Below are 13,460 nucleotides of genomic sequence, written 5' to 3'. Positions count from 1 at the left end.
TACCCCAGGTGGGACTCGAACCCACAATCCCTGGCTTAGGAGGCCAGTGCCTTATCCATTAGGCCACTGGGGCAGACACACACCAGGGTTTGGAGGCAGTAGACATGAAGACAGCTCCTCGCGGCGGCTGCGAAGGGAACCGGGACTCGCTGGGTTCCTCCGACGCACCCGTCCGGTTCAAGCAGCCGGGAACCGGGAACAAACCCGGCGCGCTCCGCGTCCCCGCGTGCGTTTCCCGAGCTCGGCGGCGCCCGGCTCGACCGCCCCCTCCAGGAAGGCTCGAGGGGGCCTTGGATTCTCCTGCGCGGGAACAGAGGCGGAGAGCGACCGAGGGGCCCCGGCCGGGGCTGCGGCGGTGCACGGCGCCGGACACAGGGACCCCCGAGGCCCGGCCCTGGCCGAAGCCGGAGCTCGGCCGACGTCCGGACCCCGGAAGCGACCGAAGGTTCCACCCTGGCCCTCGCGGTTCCAGAATCGCGCGGATCCCGGACAGCCCGAAGCCGCCGTCGCCGGGAGCCCGGGGCGCATCCCCGGGAACGTCCTCGCACTCCACCCTGCCTGTCACTCACCCTATTGTCACCTACCCCCCAAGACCACCTCTGGGGCCTCGTGACCCCAGTTATCCATGCTCAGACCACCTCGCAGGCGTCCCACTTTCCAGTTTCCCCTGCGCAAGCGTTTTGCCGCTTAAAAAAAAGGCGGGGAGGGGGCGACCCAGGCCGGTCTCCTGGTCCTGGACGCGGCCTGCAGGCGCGGGGCCCTGCTCCGGGCTGGGCTTCGCCATTCGGGTGCGGGAGGTCCGCACTCCCTCCCCGCGTCTCCCCGGTCCGGACCCCGCGAGAGCCATGACGCTGCCACGGGTGACAAGCAGGCTGCAGGAGGGGGCTGGGACCGACCACCTGCCCGGCACGGCTGACCGCTGCGTAAGGGGACCGGCCCAGCTGCCTCCTGGACTGTCCCTCAATCTGGATTTCTCTAGTTTTTCTTAGGATTAGATTCAGGTTAAACATGTTTGTAAGGCAGGCAACACAGCTGAGACCCCACCCCACCCCACCCGCGGACCGGCGGGAGGCCCAGCGCGGAGCTCACCTCGGTCCGGTGAGCCGTGCACGGGTGCGTCTCGCTTCCTAACGTTAACTCCTGGCAGCTTTGTCTCCAACCCCGCCGCGAAGGGGCCTCTCCGTGAGGCCCGTGCGCCAGAACCCGAGACCACGGGCTTCCGTGGGAGCCGTGAGGAGACCCCTGAGGGTCCCCGCCCGGCCCCCAGGAGAAGCGGCCGCGCCACACCGGCGGCCTCACGCCTCTTCCCCGCTGCACTCCTGGGTTGGGGGGCACGGATTCGAGGGGCTCCGGCTGCCTCCACGCCCGCAAACGCCGTCCCAGACTCTGTTTAAATTTGGTCTCTTCACTATGCTGAGAGTCCTTCGCCGCTTTTAAGGTTTTGGTTTTTTAAAAATTACCCAGTATTTTCCGTCTTGTAACGAGGCAGCTGGCGCCAACAACCCCACCGGTCTCCGCCAGCGGGTGTCACTTCCCAAACCGACAGTTTCGTGACCCAGAAAGCAAGTTTTTAAAAACGACCTTTACGACGGAGCTGAGGCCGCCGGGGACAGCTGGGTCTTGGCAGTCGGCGACCCAGGCGCCCGGAGCCGGGGAGCCCCGCACCCACCCGTGCGGCCGCAGGAAACCGTCGAGGGAGGGGCTCGCGCAGCCCGGCGTGGACTCCCGCCCGCGGCGCGTGGACCCCCCCAGGCTCCCCGTCCCGACCGCGGGCGGCGCCGGCTCCCGGCCTCCCCGCCGCGCTGACCGCCGCGCTCCAACCCTGGGAAGGGCGCGGCCCTCTCTGGCCTTGAACCAGACTGATCCGGCCGGGAAAGCCCCCGCCCCCACCCCCCAATCTCAGTTAAAAAGCTCTCGGCTCCGCAGCCAGCCTGGAAATTTCATACATTTCCCTCCATTCTCTTCCGCAAGTGGGGTTTCCACTGGCGGGACGCGCGAACGTCGTGGCTAAAAAACAAGGGCTCGTCCGGGATTTGAACCCGGGACCTCTCGCACCCTAAGCGAGAATCATACCCCTAGACCAACGAGCCACGACGTCCGGGGGCTGGCCTTTCCCTTGTGACCGTCGTGGCCTCCTCCGGCCAGGCCGGAGAAACCCGGAGAGGAAGCTCCGGTTTCTCCCGGGCGAGGAGGGACCCCCGCGCCGCCCCCACCCACGGCGAGCCGCAATTGAACAGCCCTGGCGCGTCCCCATGCCGCCCCCTGGACCCTTCGGGGTCACTCGTCGCGGCCGGAAGCAAAGGCCGGCCTGGCCTCTTAGGAGCGGCGCAGCGGGCCCCGGGCGCCCCGCTTGGAAACGCAGCGTCCCCGGCGTGCGGCACCCAGTGGGTGCTCCGTCAGTGAGCGTTGCGCTTGTCAGGACTCTCCAGGGTCTGCAGTAAGCGGGAGCGCCCGCCTGGCGTCCTGCGCGGGGGCAGCGGCCATTTCCCGCCATCTCCAGCCGCCGGTTCCCACGCTCTCCACAGTGCCGCGTGGCCGCCGTCTAACCACGCAAGATAAGCCTCAGAGACAGACGACGCCTGCCCCGCTCACACCCAAACAGAGCCCAGGGCATGAGACAAACCCGCACCCGTCCGGGCGCTGGGGGCGCACAGTGGAACGCAGAACCCCGCTGATGGGGGTGTCGGCCACTGCCGGCGGTCCAGAGCCCCAGCACAAGACAGGTGCTCCGGCAGCCTCTCCCCAGCCGCAGGTTCCCAGCCCGGGTTCCCGAAGAGGAAACCTCAGAGACAGGACCCTGGGCAAGGCTGGAGCCCCCCACCCAGCCCCTGGACTGCACCAGTTGGGCTGCTAGGCAGTCTGGAATTTGGTTGGTCCACATCACCCTGGGGGGAAGAGGTCAGTGAACCAGACCCCCCCCCCCCCCAGACTCCTGGTGTGCATCAGCGGAGCTCTTTCCCCCACCGTGCTGTCCCAGGTTCCAACATGGCCCCGGGGCAGGGTGCGGGGACTGCACCCCTAGGGCGCATGGCTCACACCTACACCCTGAGCCTCTTCCCTGGGAGCCCCAACAGGTCCGCCCCAAGCAGGCTCACCAGGCAGTAGTGCCACACCCAGGTAGGCCTGAGAGGTCCAGGGTGTGGGGGAGCCACTGTGGGGTGTAGCGATTGGTGGGGCGTCCTGGGATGGTGGGAAGGAGGAAGCACAGGGGTGTGGCACCTGTCAGTCTGCTGGAATCTGGGAGTGCCGCCCTCTCCCTGAGCCCCCAGCCCCAGATAGCCACGGCGTGCTGGTTGTGCACCCCCTGCTGTTCCTTTGCAGGATTTCTGGATCTCACACCAGCAAGACCCCAGGGGCCTGGGAGGACGGAGGGTGCCGGGTGGCCAGCTGGAGCCTCCTGGGCCAGTATAAGTCCTGTTCTCCACCCTCTGTGCAAAGGCAGAAAGAGAAAAAAGGTGTCCCGACTTCACACGCCTAGAAACAGCATCATAGCCTCTCTCCGAGGCCAGGAACAGGAGAGGTAGCTGTGCCGGATATCGGCAAGCCTGGCCCCTTCCTCTGGGCTGCACCGCGCCCACAGCCTCCTGGGAGCTCAGGGGAGGCACAAGTGCAGCAAGGCGGGGAACCTGAGCTAGGAAAAGGTTAGTCTCTGTCGCAGTGGAGTCGTGGTCCTCTGAAGACGTCAGCGCCCTCATCCCCAGAACCTGTGCCTGGGTTAGGCTTGTGGCAGAGAACTGGGTTCCAGATGAGGTCAGGACTGTCTATCAAATGACTCTGAGTGACAGGGGACAGTGTCCTGGATTATGGAGGTGGCACCAGTGTGACGACGAGGGTCCTTACAAGTGGAAGACACAGACGGCAGCACAAGGCGGACCCGAAGGTCCCAGCTAATTGTGCGGGTTGAGGAAGGGCGCCTGAGCCGAGGAGAGCGTGTGCAGCCTCCCGTCGCGGGGTGAGGGAAGGAGCCGCACAGCGGCCGGCGGCGATGAACCTCTGAGGCAGGCGAACTCCACGAGGTCTCAGGCTCGCGGCTCCAGCCCCTGCTTAGAGCCTGAGAGTGGCTCGGCAAGAGCGTGAAGCGGAGCAAGAGGCGCCATCTCGGATCCAGGTGGCACCTTGACCACTACCACCCCCTGCACGTGCAACTGAAGAGTTCCCGGCGTCCTGTCTCAATATCTGTAAGTTTCAATATCTAAAAGAATTTGGTGGGTTGTTTGTTTGTTTAATTTAGAAGATTAAAAGAACATTGTTCATAGCTGCTGCTCTCAAAGGCATTGTCGCCGCCGTTCTCCGCTCCTCTGGACGCCGGTATACCATCCAGGTCCCACCGCGCCTGGTGTTTGCAGGTCGCTGCCTGAAGCCTTGTTCCCTTGTTTGTCTTGGTGGAAACTGTTTTCCTCATGAATCTCCGTGTGAGGAATTCGGTGAGATTTAGAATAAAAGTGGGTTTTCTTCACAGAAAATTGTTGTGCCAGGGGTTCAAGGTCACTGCGGCTCTTCCCATGAGCTTTTTCCAGCTGCCCTCACAAGTACGAAATTGGGATGCTTTGTGGTCCTCGGCTTGTGGCGCTTTCTCACACCCATCCTCCGGGCAAACACGAAGACCTCGCCAAGAGCGGAGCCCGCGGAATAAACCAGAAGCAACCCAGACCAGAATAAACCAGAAGCAACCCAGACCAGAATAAACCAGAAGCAACCCAGACCAGAATAAACCAGAAGCAACCCAGGCCAGAATAAACCAGAAGCCCCGGCCCGGGGGCAAAGGAGGTGTGGGCATCCAGGCTGAGCTTGGATCCAGCGCCAGGGCCCAAAATGGAGGGCTCGTCCGGGATTTGAACCCGGGACCTCTCGCACCCTAAGCGAGAATCATACCCCTAGACCAACGAGCCACGCCACAGCCCAGCGCCGATTTCTTTTTTGGGTTTGGGAGGCGCCCAGGGGCGGGGAAGGAATCGGGTTCCGACCGGCGGGTAGGCGTGAGCCCCGGAGTGCAGGGGCGCCAAGGGACCCCGCCCCTGCCCCGCCAGTGCCGCGGAGGCGGGGAGCAGCCCCCAGCCCCTCGCCACCGCGCACCGAGCTGGCGGCTCACGCGTCCAAAGTCGCGCTCGGGTCACGTCCCGGGGCTGCCAGTCCGGCAGAGGACACGGACCTCCCGCGAGCGGGGCCGTGTCTGCCCTGAGGCACGGCAAGGGGGCTTCGCACCACCGCCCCCGCCCCGCGCCTCGCATCGCGCCCCAGCGAGGCCAAAGTAAGAAAGGAGCCCTGGGCGTGGGGCGTGGGGCGTGGGGCCCACCGCCACCTGGCTCCAGGCTGCACCGGCCCCGCCGCGCTCGGGTCGAGGATGGCCGCGCGGGAAGAGTGGTCCCCGGGGGATTAGGCCCCTTCCAGACCGGCGCCGGGCGGCCAGCGACGTGCTGGCCTTCCCCACTCACGAGGGGGAGTTGGCTGGTCCCCCGGCCCCAGGATGTGGGGTCTGCTGGTCACTCTGGTCTTCCCGCTGTCCGGGCTTGACCCAACCTCTAAGAGCCCAGCGGGGCTGCGGGGGCTTCTCCCGCCCCTCGGGAAACCTCTCCCAGGGGCGGGGCCCGCGACCCGGCCAGGAGGCCACGGCACTGCAGCGCGCAGAGGCCTGGCCCCCCTGACTGCGGCCGCCAGCGCTGGAGAGGCTGCCTGCGGTTTGAATCGGGGCCTCCTGGAGCCATTCCCGCCGCCCGGCCGCCGTTTTCGCGAACACACGTGGTTCCGCGGCTGGCGCGCGGCCGTGGCTCCGGGGCCAGCGCGCCCATTTGTGAGCCCGGCGGCGTGCACCTGCGGCCTCACAGCCGACACCTGAGTGTGACCCATCAAGGTTAGCCGCGGGGCCCAAGAGCTGGTAATCCCCCACCCCCCAAAACAGCTTCCTAATACAAACCACAGGTGGGTTTAGGTATTGTTAAGTGACTTCCCAGGCACGAAATCACAAAGGAAACGTATAGAGCTTGCACACTTTTTAAAAAATGATAAATGACAATCCAATATGTGACAAACTAAAGGTTACACTGTTGAGGGAGGAGGAGGGGGGAGGGGGAGGGAGACCAGTGCTGTGGCACAGTAGATTAATCCTCAGGCTGTGGCGGCCACATCCCATATGGGCACCTGTTCTAGTCCTGGCTGCTCCAGTTCTGATCCAGCTCCTTGCTAATCGCCTGGGAAAGCAGCAGAGGATGGCCCTAGCTTCGGGCTGGCCCCAGCGCTGGCCATTGCTGCCATCTGGGGAGTGAACCATAGGATGGAAGACCTCTCTCTCTCTCTCTCTCCCTCTGTGTGTGTGTGTGTGCGCACTCGCGTGTAACTCTTAAGTAAACCAGTTAAGACATCGAGCACGCACTAGCACGGAGGCTTCTTGGGATTCTCGCCTGCCATATTGCGTACTGGAGTGCCTAGGTGCCCGGCTCCAGTCCAATTCCAGCCTCCTGCTGATGTGCATCCTGGGGGGCAGCAGGTGGTGGCTCAAGCACTTGGGCGCCTGCCAACCAGGTGTGGGGCCTGGATGCAGCGCCCAGCTCATGGCTTCCTTGCAGGCATCTGGACAGTGAACCAGGCATGTATATTTTTAAATATGTGGGCATATACATATATATATACATATATATATATATATATATATATATTTGGCCAGGCAGAGTTAGACAGTGAGACAGAGAGACAGAGAGAGAGTTATAGACAATGAGAGAGAGACAGAGAGAGAGTTATAGACAGTGAGAGAGAGAGACAGAGAGAAAGGTTGGGCATATATTTTTAAGACAAAAAATGGAAGATCTGGGTTGAACCCAGGTCCCCGGTACCTCAATCAAGGAGCACACCTCCCTCTCCAGACCCACCGTGGCCAGCACCTCAGGCTGCTCTATGACTGCAGTGCTAAGTGTGGAGCGGTCGTGACGTTAGTCAAGTTAAGACAGGCATACAGCTCAGCCGTCTGCTAGGCACCATAAGCCTGATGGGTATTGAGTACTTCTGCTGGTCTTAACATCACACTCTCCCACCAGCTGGCCACCAGCAATGGCCTCAGAACAGGCACCAGCAGCAGAGCCCCAACCTGTGATTGCCCGGATCTGAAAGCTGGGAAGCAGATTGCAATGGCCGTGGGAAAATCTGGGGGGTGAGAGAGCTGATGCACCTGTCTGTCATCTTGACTGCTCGCGGGCTTTCCCAGGTGATAACGAAACTTATCTGGGATGCTGGTGATGCGGGTGGCAGCTTTACCCACTACACCACAACACTGGCCCCCCCAAATTCCTTGACACTTTCTGTGCTAAAAGGTGGGATCTGTGTCCCTTCTTTTTGCATCTTCCTGTGTATAGCAGACCCGACACTGTACAGCTCCCTAGGGTGGGTCACAAAGAGGGAAGCAGTTCCCATGCTGTCCTGTGGAACCCACACGTGGGAGTTCCTGGTCACACAGGAAGCGCCAAGGACGGGCGGTGATGCCCGGGCTGCAGGAGGGGTCCCGTGAGGGCGTCCACTCCACAGTCCCAGCACAGCTCAGCCCAGGGGACAGATATGAGGAAGGAAGGCCCAGCCTCCAGTTCTTCCCGAAGTGCACATGTAACAGACACTGGTTCTGCCCGGTTTGCCCAAGCCCAGAGCTGCTTGTGGACTGAGTTTGGGAGTGTCTGTTACACAGCAGCACTGGTAAATGCTAACTCTTAAAATAAGACACCCCAGTATCATATTTCACAGTGGCCTTTTGAAACTTCCCTTTGTGAATTCCGCAACAAAGTAAGAACGCCCTCTACAACTCTTCTACCTAATATTTTGTTGGAGGTCCTAGATAGTGCAATGAGGCAAGAAGATAATTAAAATGCACACAGGTTGGAAATAATACTTCCATTATTCACAAATGGCATGCTTGAATATATATAAAGTTATATACATTAGGTATGAGTGAGTTTCACAGGGGCATTTAATCTAAGATTGGTAAACAAAAATTTGTCGTGTTTTTATATAGCTGCAAAAAAATAGAAAATAAGGTTTGAAGTAATGCAGTTTATGACAGCATCAAAAACGTCAACTACCTAGGCAAGTTTCCAAGGACAGATGGACAATGCCTATGAAGCCAGAGACCTTAACAGGTGAAGGGTGCAGGTGCGGCACACTCATCAGATGAAAGTCTCAGTATTCTCCTGCTGTCAGACGACCCCAGACCACTGTCCAGAGCAGGGCTGCGCCCCTCGAACTCCCAGACCGCTGTCCAGAGCAGGGCTGCGCCCCTCGAACTCCCAGACCGCTGTCCAGAGCAGGGCTGCGCCCCTCGAACTCCCAGACCGCTGTCCAGAGCAGGGCTGCGCCCCTCGAACTCCCAGACCGCTGTCCAGAGCAGGGCTGCGCCCCTCGAACTCCCAGCTGCTATTTTCGTGGAAGCTGAAAAGCTGGTTCCACAATGACCAAAGCAAATTTGGAGAACACCTTGGGGACTGAATCTCCTGGACAGCAAGACGTACCCTGTCCAAGCCTGAAGGTGGACAAGGGGACAACAGACCCAGTAGCGCGGAACGAGGACCCCAGGTACTCAGGCGCTTGATTTATGGGGGGGGGGGGGGGTTGCATTGCAGAGCAGCAGAGGACAGCGTGGCCTTTTAAATAAACCACTCTGAATTATGGAGAACAAAATGAATCTTGGTCCCTGTCTCACGCCAGGTAGGGAGTCAGCTCAGGGCAAGTGAAGACAGCAGAGAACAAAGCCCTCGGTAAGTCCCCGGAGGCCTTAAGTTCAGCCCTGGCCAGCACTGTGGTCAAGCAACAAAGGCATCCCGGTCCCGGCGGCTCCACTCCCAATCCAGCTCCCTGTGAGTGTGCCGGGAAGGCCGTGGAGGAGGACCCAAGTGCTTGGGCTCCTGCCATCCTTGTAGGACTCGCGGAGCCCGCGGAGCTCCGGGCTCCTGGTCTGAGCATGGCCCAGCCCAGGCTCCTGCCATCCTTGTAGGACCCGCGGAGCTCCGGGCTCCTGGTCTGAGCATGGCCCAGCCCAGGCTCCTGCCATCCTTGTAGGACCCGCGGAGCTCCGGGCTCCTGGTCTGAGCATGGCCCAGCCCAGGCTGTTGCAGTTATGAACCAGCAGATGCAAGATCCCTCTCACCCTTTGTGTCTCCCTCTGTCATTCTGCCTTTCAAATAAACAACTAAATCATTAATAATAATAATTTAAAAATTCAGTCCAACGTAGGGCTTGAACCTCAAGATGAAGACCCCCAAGTGCCACCGGCTGAGCCCTAACCACAAGTCCTGGACCTGGCTCTGTCCTCAGGGTGCGAGTCCACTCGTGTCCAGGACTCGTGCGCCCCGTGCGGGGCAGCGCAGCCCCGGGCCCTTACCCGCGCCGAGCTTCCCGGGTTCCCACGGCCCTCAGCTGCATCCGCGAGGACGGCGGTTCCCGGGCCGGCGAGAGGAGGTCGGGGAATGCCAGGGGTCTGCGCACTCACCTTGGCCAAAGGGACAGGCGCAGCGGGGCGCCCCAGCATCCAGGAGCCCGCGCGCCCCTAAGCTGCCCTGCTGCTCCGGCAAGGTCTGTCCTGGGCCTGGGGGCGGCCCTAGGGCCTGCACCGAGCCGGCACCTGGCGGCTGTGTGCAATACGCTTGTACCTTACGGAAGAAAAGAATCAAGGAAATAAAACGCACCACCCTCGAGGGCTCGTCCGGGATTTGAACCCGGGACCTCTCGCACCCGAAGCGAGAATCATACCCCTAGACCAACGAGCCACCCACGGTAAGGGTGGTTCCTAACCCTCCATCACCGTCGCCATGCCCGCAGGCGGTGGGCTGGGCACCCGCTGCAGCGCCCGGGGGACCGGAGTCCGTTCGGCTCAGGGTCGCCCCTGCCGAGAAGAGAAACAGACCCCAGCCTTCGCAGCAAGCAGAGCGGCCAGCAGAGCGGAGGCCGGCTTGGCGGGGGACACAGGCCCGGGGCTGCGCGGGCCTCTGGGCCTCTGGCCGGGAGCGTGAGACGCAGCTTGAGTCGAGGTGCGGGGGAGTGCGGGAACCCGCATACGCTCCTCAGCTGCCTTGGCTGGGGGGTGGAGGTTGGGGTAAAAGAGGCCCCGCATGACGACCCCTGGACCAGGACCCCGGTGACCTGGAAGCTGAGCCCCTCCCGAGCCTCCTCCCCGGAGCCAGGCCTCTGGGACAAGGGGACAGACCAAGGACTGGCAGTGGTGGCTCCTAGTCGAGGGGTGCGATTTTAGGAAGAAAGCACCCACGGTGCGGGCGGGGGGCTCAGCCCTCCTGGCAGCAAAAGGGACTGTTTGACCTTATGGTATGCCCAAGCTTTAAAAGTGAAAGTCCCATGTTCCCAACTCTTTTGGGGGCCTGCTGTGACAGCTTCACTAGCCCAGAAAAGGAGGGGGCCTACGCAAGCCCGGGGTCTTGCAGCCTTGGTGCTAGGGACACAGAGACGGGCCCACGGGGGCCCTGGGCTCCAGGCGCAGCGGCCCCCAGCCCCCAGGCCTCCTCCGGCCCATGGAAGCACATCTGAGCTCCCGCAGTGCCTGCATGATGTTCCCATCATGACGTGCCTGGGTCAAAGTATTACTTGAAGCTGTCAATTAATGGCGGATCCCTTGTCAATCAAAAGTACAGCGCGCCCAACGTGGGGCTCGAACCCACGACCCTGAGATTAAGAGTCTCATGCTCTACCGACTGAGCTAGCCGGGCAGACACAGGGTGGGCTAATGGGAAGGGTGTAGACAGTCCACACCCTGCTCTCTGGCGTCCTAAAGTCATGAGCAGGAAACAAAAAAAGGCAATGGTGACTTCTGCTCTGGAGAGGTGACCTGGGCGTCTGCGCAACCCCTCTTGCAGCCACAGATCCGAGGACCGCACTCCCGGGAACCCAGGCACACACCGACAGAGTCCTCGGGGGGCCTGGGCTCCGGGTGCCGCGGCGCCCAGCCCCCAGCGCTGCGCCCGGCCCAGGGAAGCACATCTGAGCGCCCCCGGTGCCTGCATGGTGCTCCCGGAGCACTCAGCTCTGTCTCTGTGTGCCGCGGTGCCTTTGGCCGGGTTCTACAGCTCCCAGCTGTGTGTGAAGGCGCCCTCAGAGGCCGGAACACCTTCCAGAGCATTGGACACTCTGCGGAAAACACGGCAACACTTGCTGTCCTCAGACACCATGCTCTGTAAGCGGCCAGCTCAGGGCGGTCAGCTTTCCACGCTGCTGCATTTGGCAAAACTGGGTCTTCTGCGGTTTCCTTGGCAGAAAGCAGCCCCGCGGCACCGTCGGTGCAGGACCCGAGACAGCGGTGTCCAGCCTGAGGCCGAGGCAAGCACACGCATCCCTGTGGTTGTTTAAAACCAAAATAAAAATACTGTGGGTTTTTTTTTTTTTCCCCAGCTACTGCGCTGGGCTGAAAGGCGTCCCGCCCCACGTTCATGTCCCTCAGGAGCTCAGAACACAGGGTCTTTGCAGGTGTAATTGGTTAAGCTGAGCTGAGCTCAGGCTGCAGAAGCCAGGCCCTGACTTCCATGAGGGGCTCCGAGATGTTTATGCACAGAGGGAGGGAGCCTGCGCAGGGTCAGGCAGAGCTGCAGGGGCCTGAGACTGCAGGAGCTATGCCCACCCGCCCAGGGACGCCCACCACTGCAGGAGCCAGCAGAGGGTGGGAGGGCAAGGAAGGGTTCTCCCCCAGGCCCCTGGGCGGGGCGAGCCCACTGGCGCTGAGCTCCGAATTCTGGTGTCAGCAACCGGGAAAGGACAAGTTCGGCGGCTTGAAGATGTGTGCCCCTTCCTCACGGCGGCCCCGGAGACTAAGACGGGCTCCAATTGGAGACAGCGCCTTTTCTTTTTCCAAAAAGTGAGCACGCTAAGTAACCTGAACTGTTATTTCTGTTCCCTAAAAGCAGCAGGAAAAACTGAACTGAACCTCGGGCCCAGGTGCCGGCCACAGGGCTGAGCGGGAGTCCCACAGGTGCGGGTCAGGCACGGAAGGCCACACTGACGTCCCTGGGTCTGAAGATGCAGCCACCAATACAACATACTACTTGAACCCATCAATCAATGGCGGATTCCCTTACTTCGTTGGAATGAGAGGATCACTTTTCCCCTTTATCAATCAAAAGCACAACGCGCCCAACGTGGGGCTCGAACCCACGACCCTGAGATTAAGAGTCTCATGCTCTACCGACTGAGCTAGCCGGGCGGACGTGGGATAGGATAGTGGGAGGGGTGTAGGCAGTCCACACCCTGCTCTCTGGCATCCTGAAGTCACAAGCAGGAAACAAAAAAAGGCAATGGTGACTCCAGCTCTGGAGAGGTGACCCTGGAGCCAGCCGTCTGGGCACAGTCCCCGCCCGGGCACTCCCAGCATCTGGGGCCTGCGACCACCCCAAAGACCCTAGTCAGCTAGCTGTGGAGGAATATGAATCCTTCACCCTAGCGGGTGGGGGTGCTGCCTCCCCCCAAGTGGAATTTGTAGCCTGGGAGCACTGGCTACAAGCCGAGGGTGGGGGAGGGGATTGGGATTTTTTGGGGTGGTCCTGGGGAGGGGCAAGGGAGGGCCCCTGGACGGAGTGAGCCTGCTGGTGCTGAGCGAATTCTGGCGTCCACAGTGAGGAAAAGACAAGTTCGGCGATTGACGCTTTCTGATGTGTGCCCCTTCCTCACGGCGGCCCCGGAGACTAAGACGGGCTCCAATTGGAGACAGCGCCTTTTCTTTTTCCAAAAAGTGAGCACGCTAAGTAACCTGAACTGTTATTTCTGTTCCCTAAAAGCAGCAGGAAAAACTGAACCAAACCTCGGGCCCAGGTGCCGGCCACAGGGCTGAGCGGGAGTCCCACAGGTGCGGGTCAGGCACGGAAGGCCACACTGATGTCCCTGGGTCTGAAGATGCAGCCACCAATACAACATACTACTTGAACCCATCAATCAATGGCGGATTCCCTTACTTCGTTGGAATGAGAGGATCACTTTTCCCCTTTATCAATCAAAAGCACAACGCGCCCAACGTGGGGCTCGAACCCACGACCCTGAGATTAAGAGTCTCATGCTCTACCGACTGAGCTAGCCGGGCGGATGTGGGATAAGATAGTGGGAGGGGTGTAGGTGACTGACCCATGCGCAGGCATCCAGCCAGGAACCTTTCTGGGGTTTCCGAGGGCGGCCAGGGAAGCCCGGGGAGTAGGGCCTGGGAAGCCGGGGCTACGGACAAGGATCCAGGCCCGGGGTGCAGCGTCCTGAAGCAGGGCCCGGGAAAGACCCCCGCACTGCCCGGCCGCCCGGGTCGTCTGCGCGACCACTCTTGATGCTGCGGACTCCGAGGACCGCACTCCCGAGGCCCCCGGTGTCCGGGCTGGGGCGAGGCAGACAGGTTGGACTCAGGAGCTCCTCGCCGGCGCGGGCAACATTTAGGGGGCGTGGAGAGGCCGCCGGAGTCCCGAGCTGCGGCAGCTCCCCGACGGCAGAGCTCCAGGGGCCTGGAGCTGGCGGGGGCG

At 61.5% G+C, this 13,460-nt stretch overlaps 7 non-coding genes across 7 annotated transcripts; all 7 read right to left on the bottom strand.

Moving 5' to 3' along the window:
• On the bottom strand, positions 1–73 carry TRNAR-CCU (transfer RNA arginine (anticodon CCU)). The gene has a single exon. It is a non-coding gene; the product is annotated as a tRNA-Arg (tRNA).
• Positions 74–2,018: 1,945 nt separating this feature from the next.
• Positions 2,019–2,090, bottom strand: TRNAP-AGG (transfer RNA proline (anticodon AGG)). Its single transcript has one exon. It is a non-coding gene; the product is annotated as a tRNA-Pro (tRNA).
• A 2,727-nt stretch (positions 2,091–4,817) lies between these two features.
• TRNAP-AGG (transfer RNA proline (anticodon AGG)) lies at positions 4,818–4,889 on the bottom strand. The gene has a single exon. It is a non-coding gene; the product is annotated as a tRNA-Pro (tRNA).
• A 4,773-nt stretch (positions 4,890–9,662) lies between these two features.
• Positions 9,663–9,734, bottom strand: TRNAP-CGG (transfer RNA proline (anticodon CGG)). The gene has a single exon. It is a non-coding gene; the product is annotated as a tRNA-Pro (tRNA).
• An 878-nt stretch (positions 9,735–10,612) lies between these two features.
• Positions 10,613–10,685, bottom strand: TRNAK-CUU (transfer RNA lysine (anticodon CUU)). The gene has a single exon. It is a non-coding gene; the product is annotated as a tRNA-Lys (tRNA).
• Positions 10,686–12,096: 1,411 nt separating this feature from the next.
• Positions 12,097–12,169, bottom strand: TRNAK-CUU (transfer RNA lysine (anticodon CUU)). The gene has a single exon. It is a non-coding gene; the product is annotated as a tRNA-Lys (tRNA).
• A 797-nt stretch (positions 12,170–12,966) lies between these two features.
• TRNAK-CUU (transfer RNA lysine (anticodon CUU)) lies at positions 12,967–13,039 on the bottom strand. Its single transcript has one exon. It is a non-coding gene; the product is annotated as a tRNA-Lys (tRNA).
• Between the last annotated feature and the right edge of the window lie 421 nt (positions 13,040–13,460).

This window comes from Lepus europaeus, chromosome 21, assembly GCF_033115175.1.
Source record: "Lepus europaeus isolate LE1 chromosome 21, mLepTim1.pri, whole genome shotgun sequence".
Taxonomy (NCBI): Eukaryota; Metazoa; Chordata; class Mammalia; order Lagomorpha; family Leporidae; genus Lepus; species Lepus europaeus.
The sequence above is the reverse complement of the archived record's forward strand: the minus strand, read 5'-3'. Positions and strand labels throughout refer to the sequence as shown.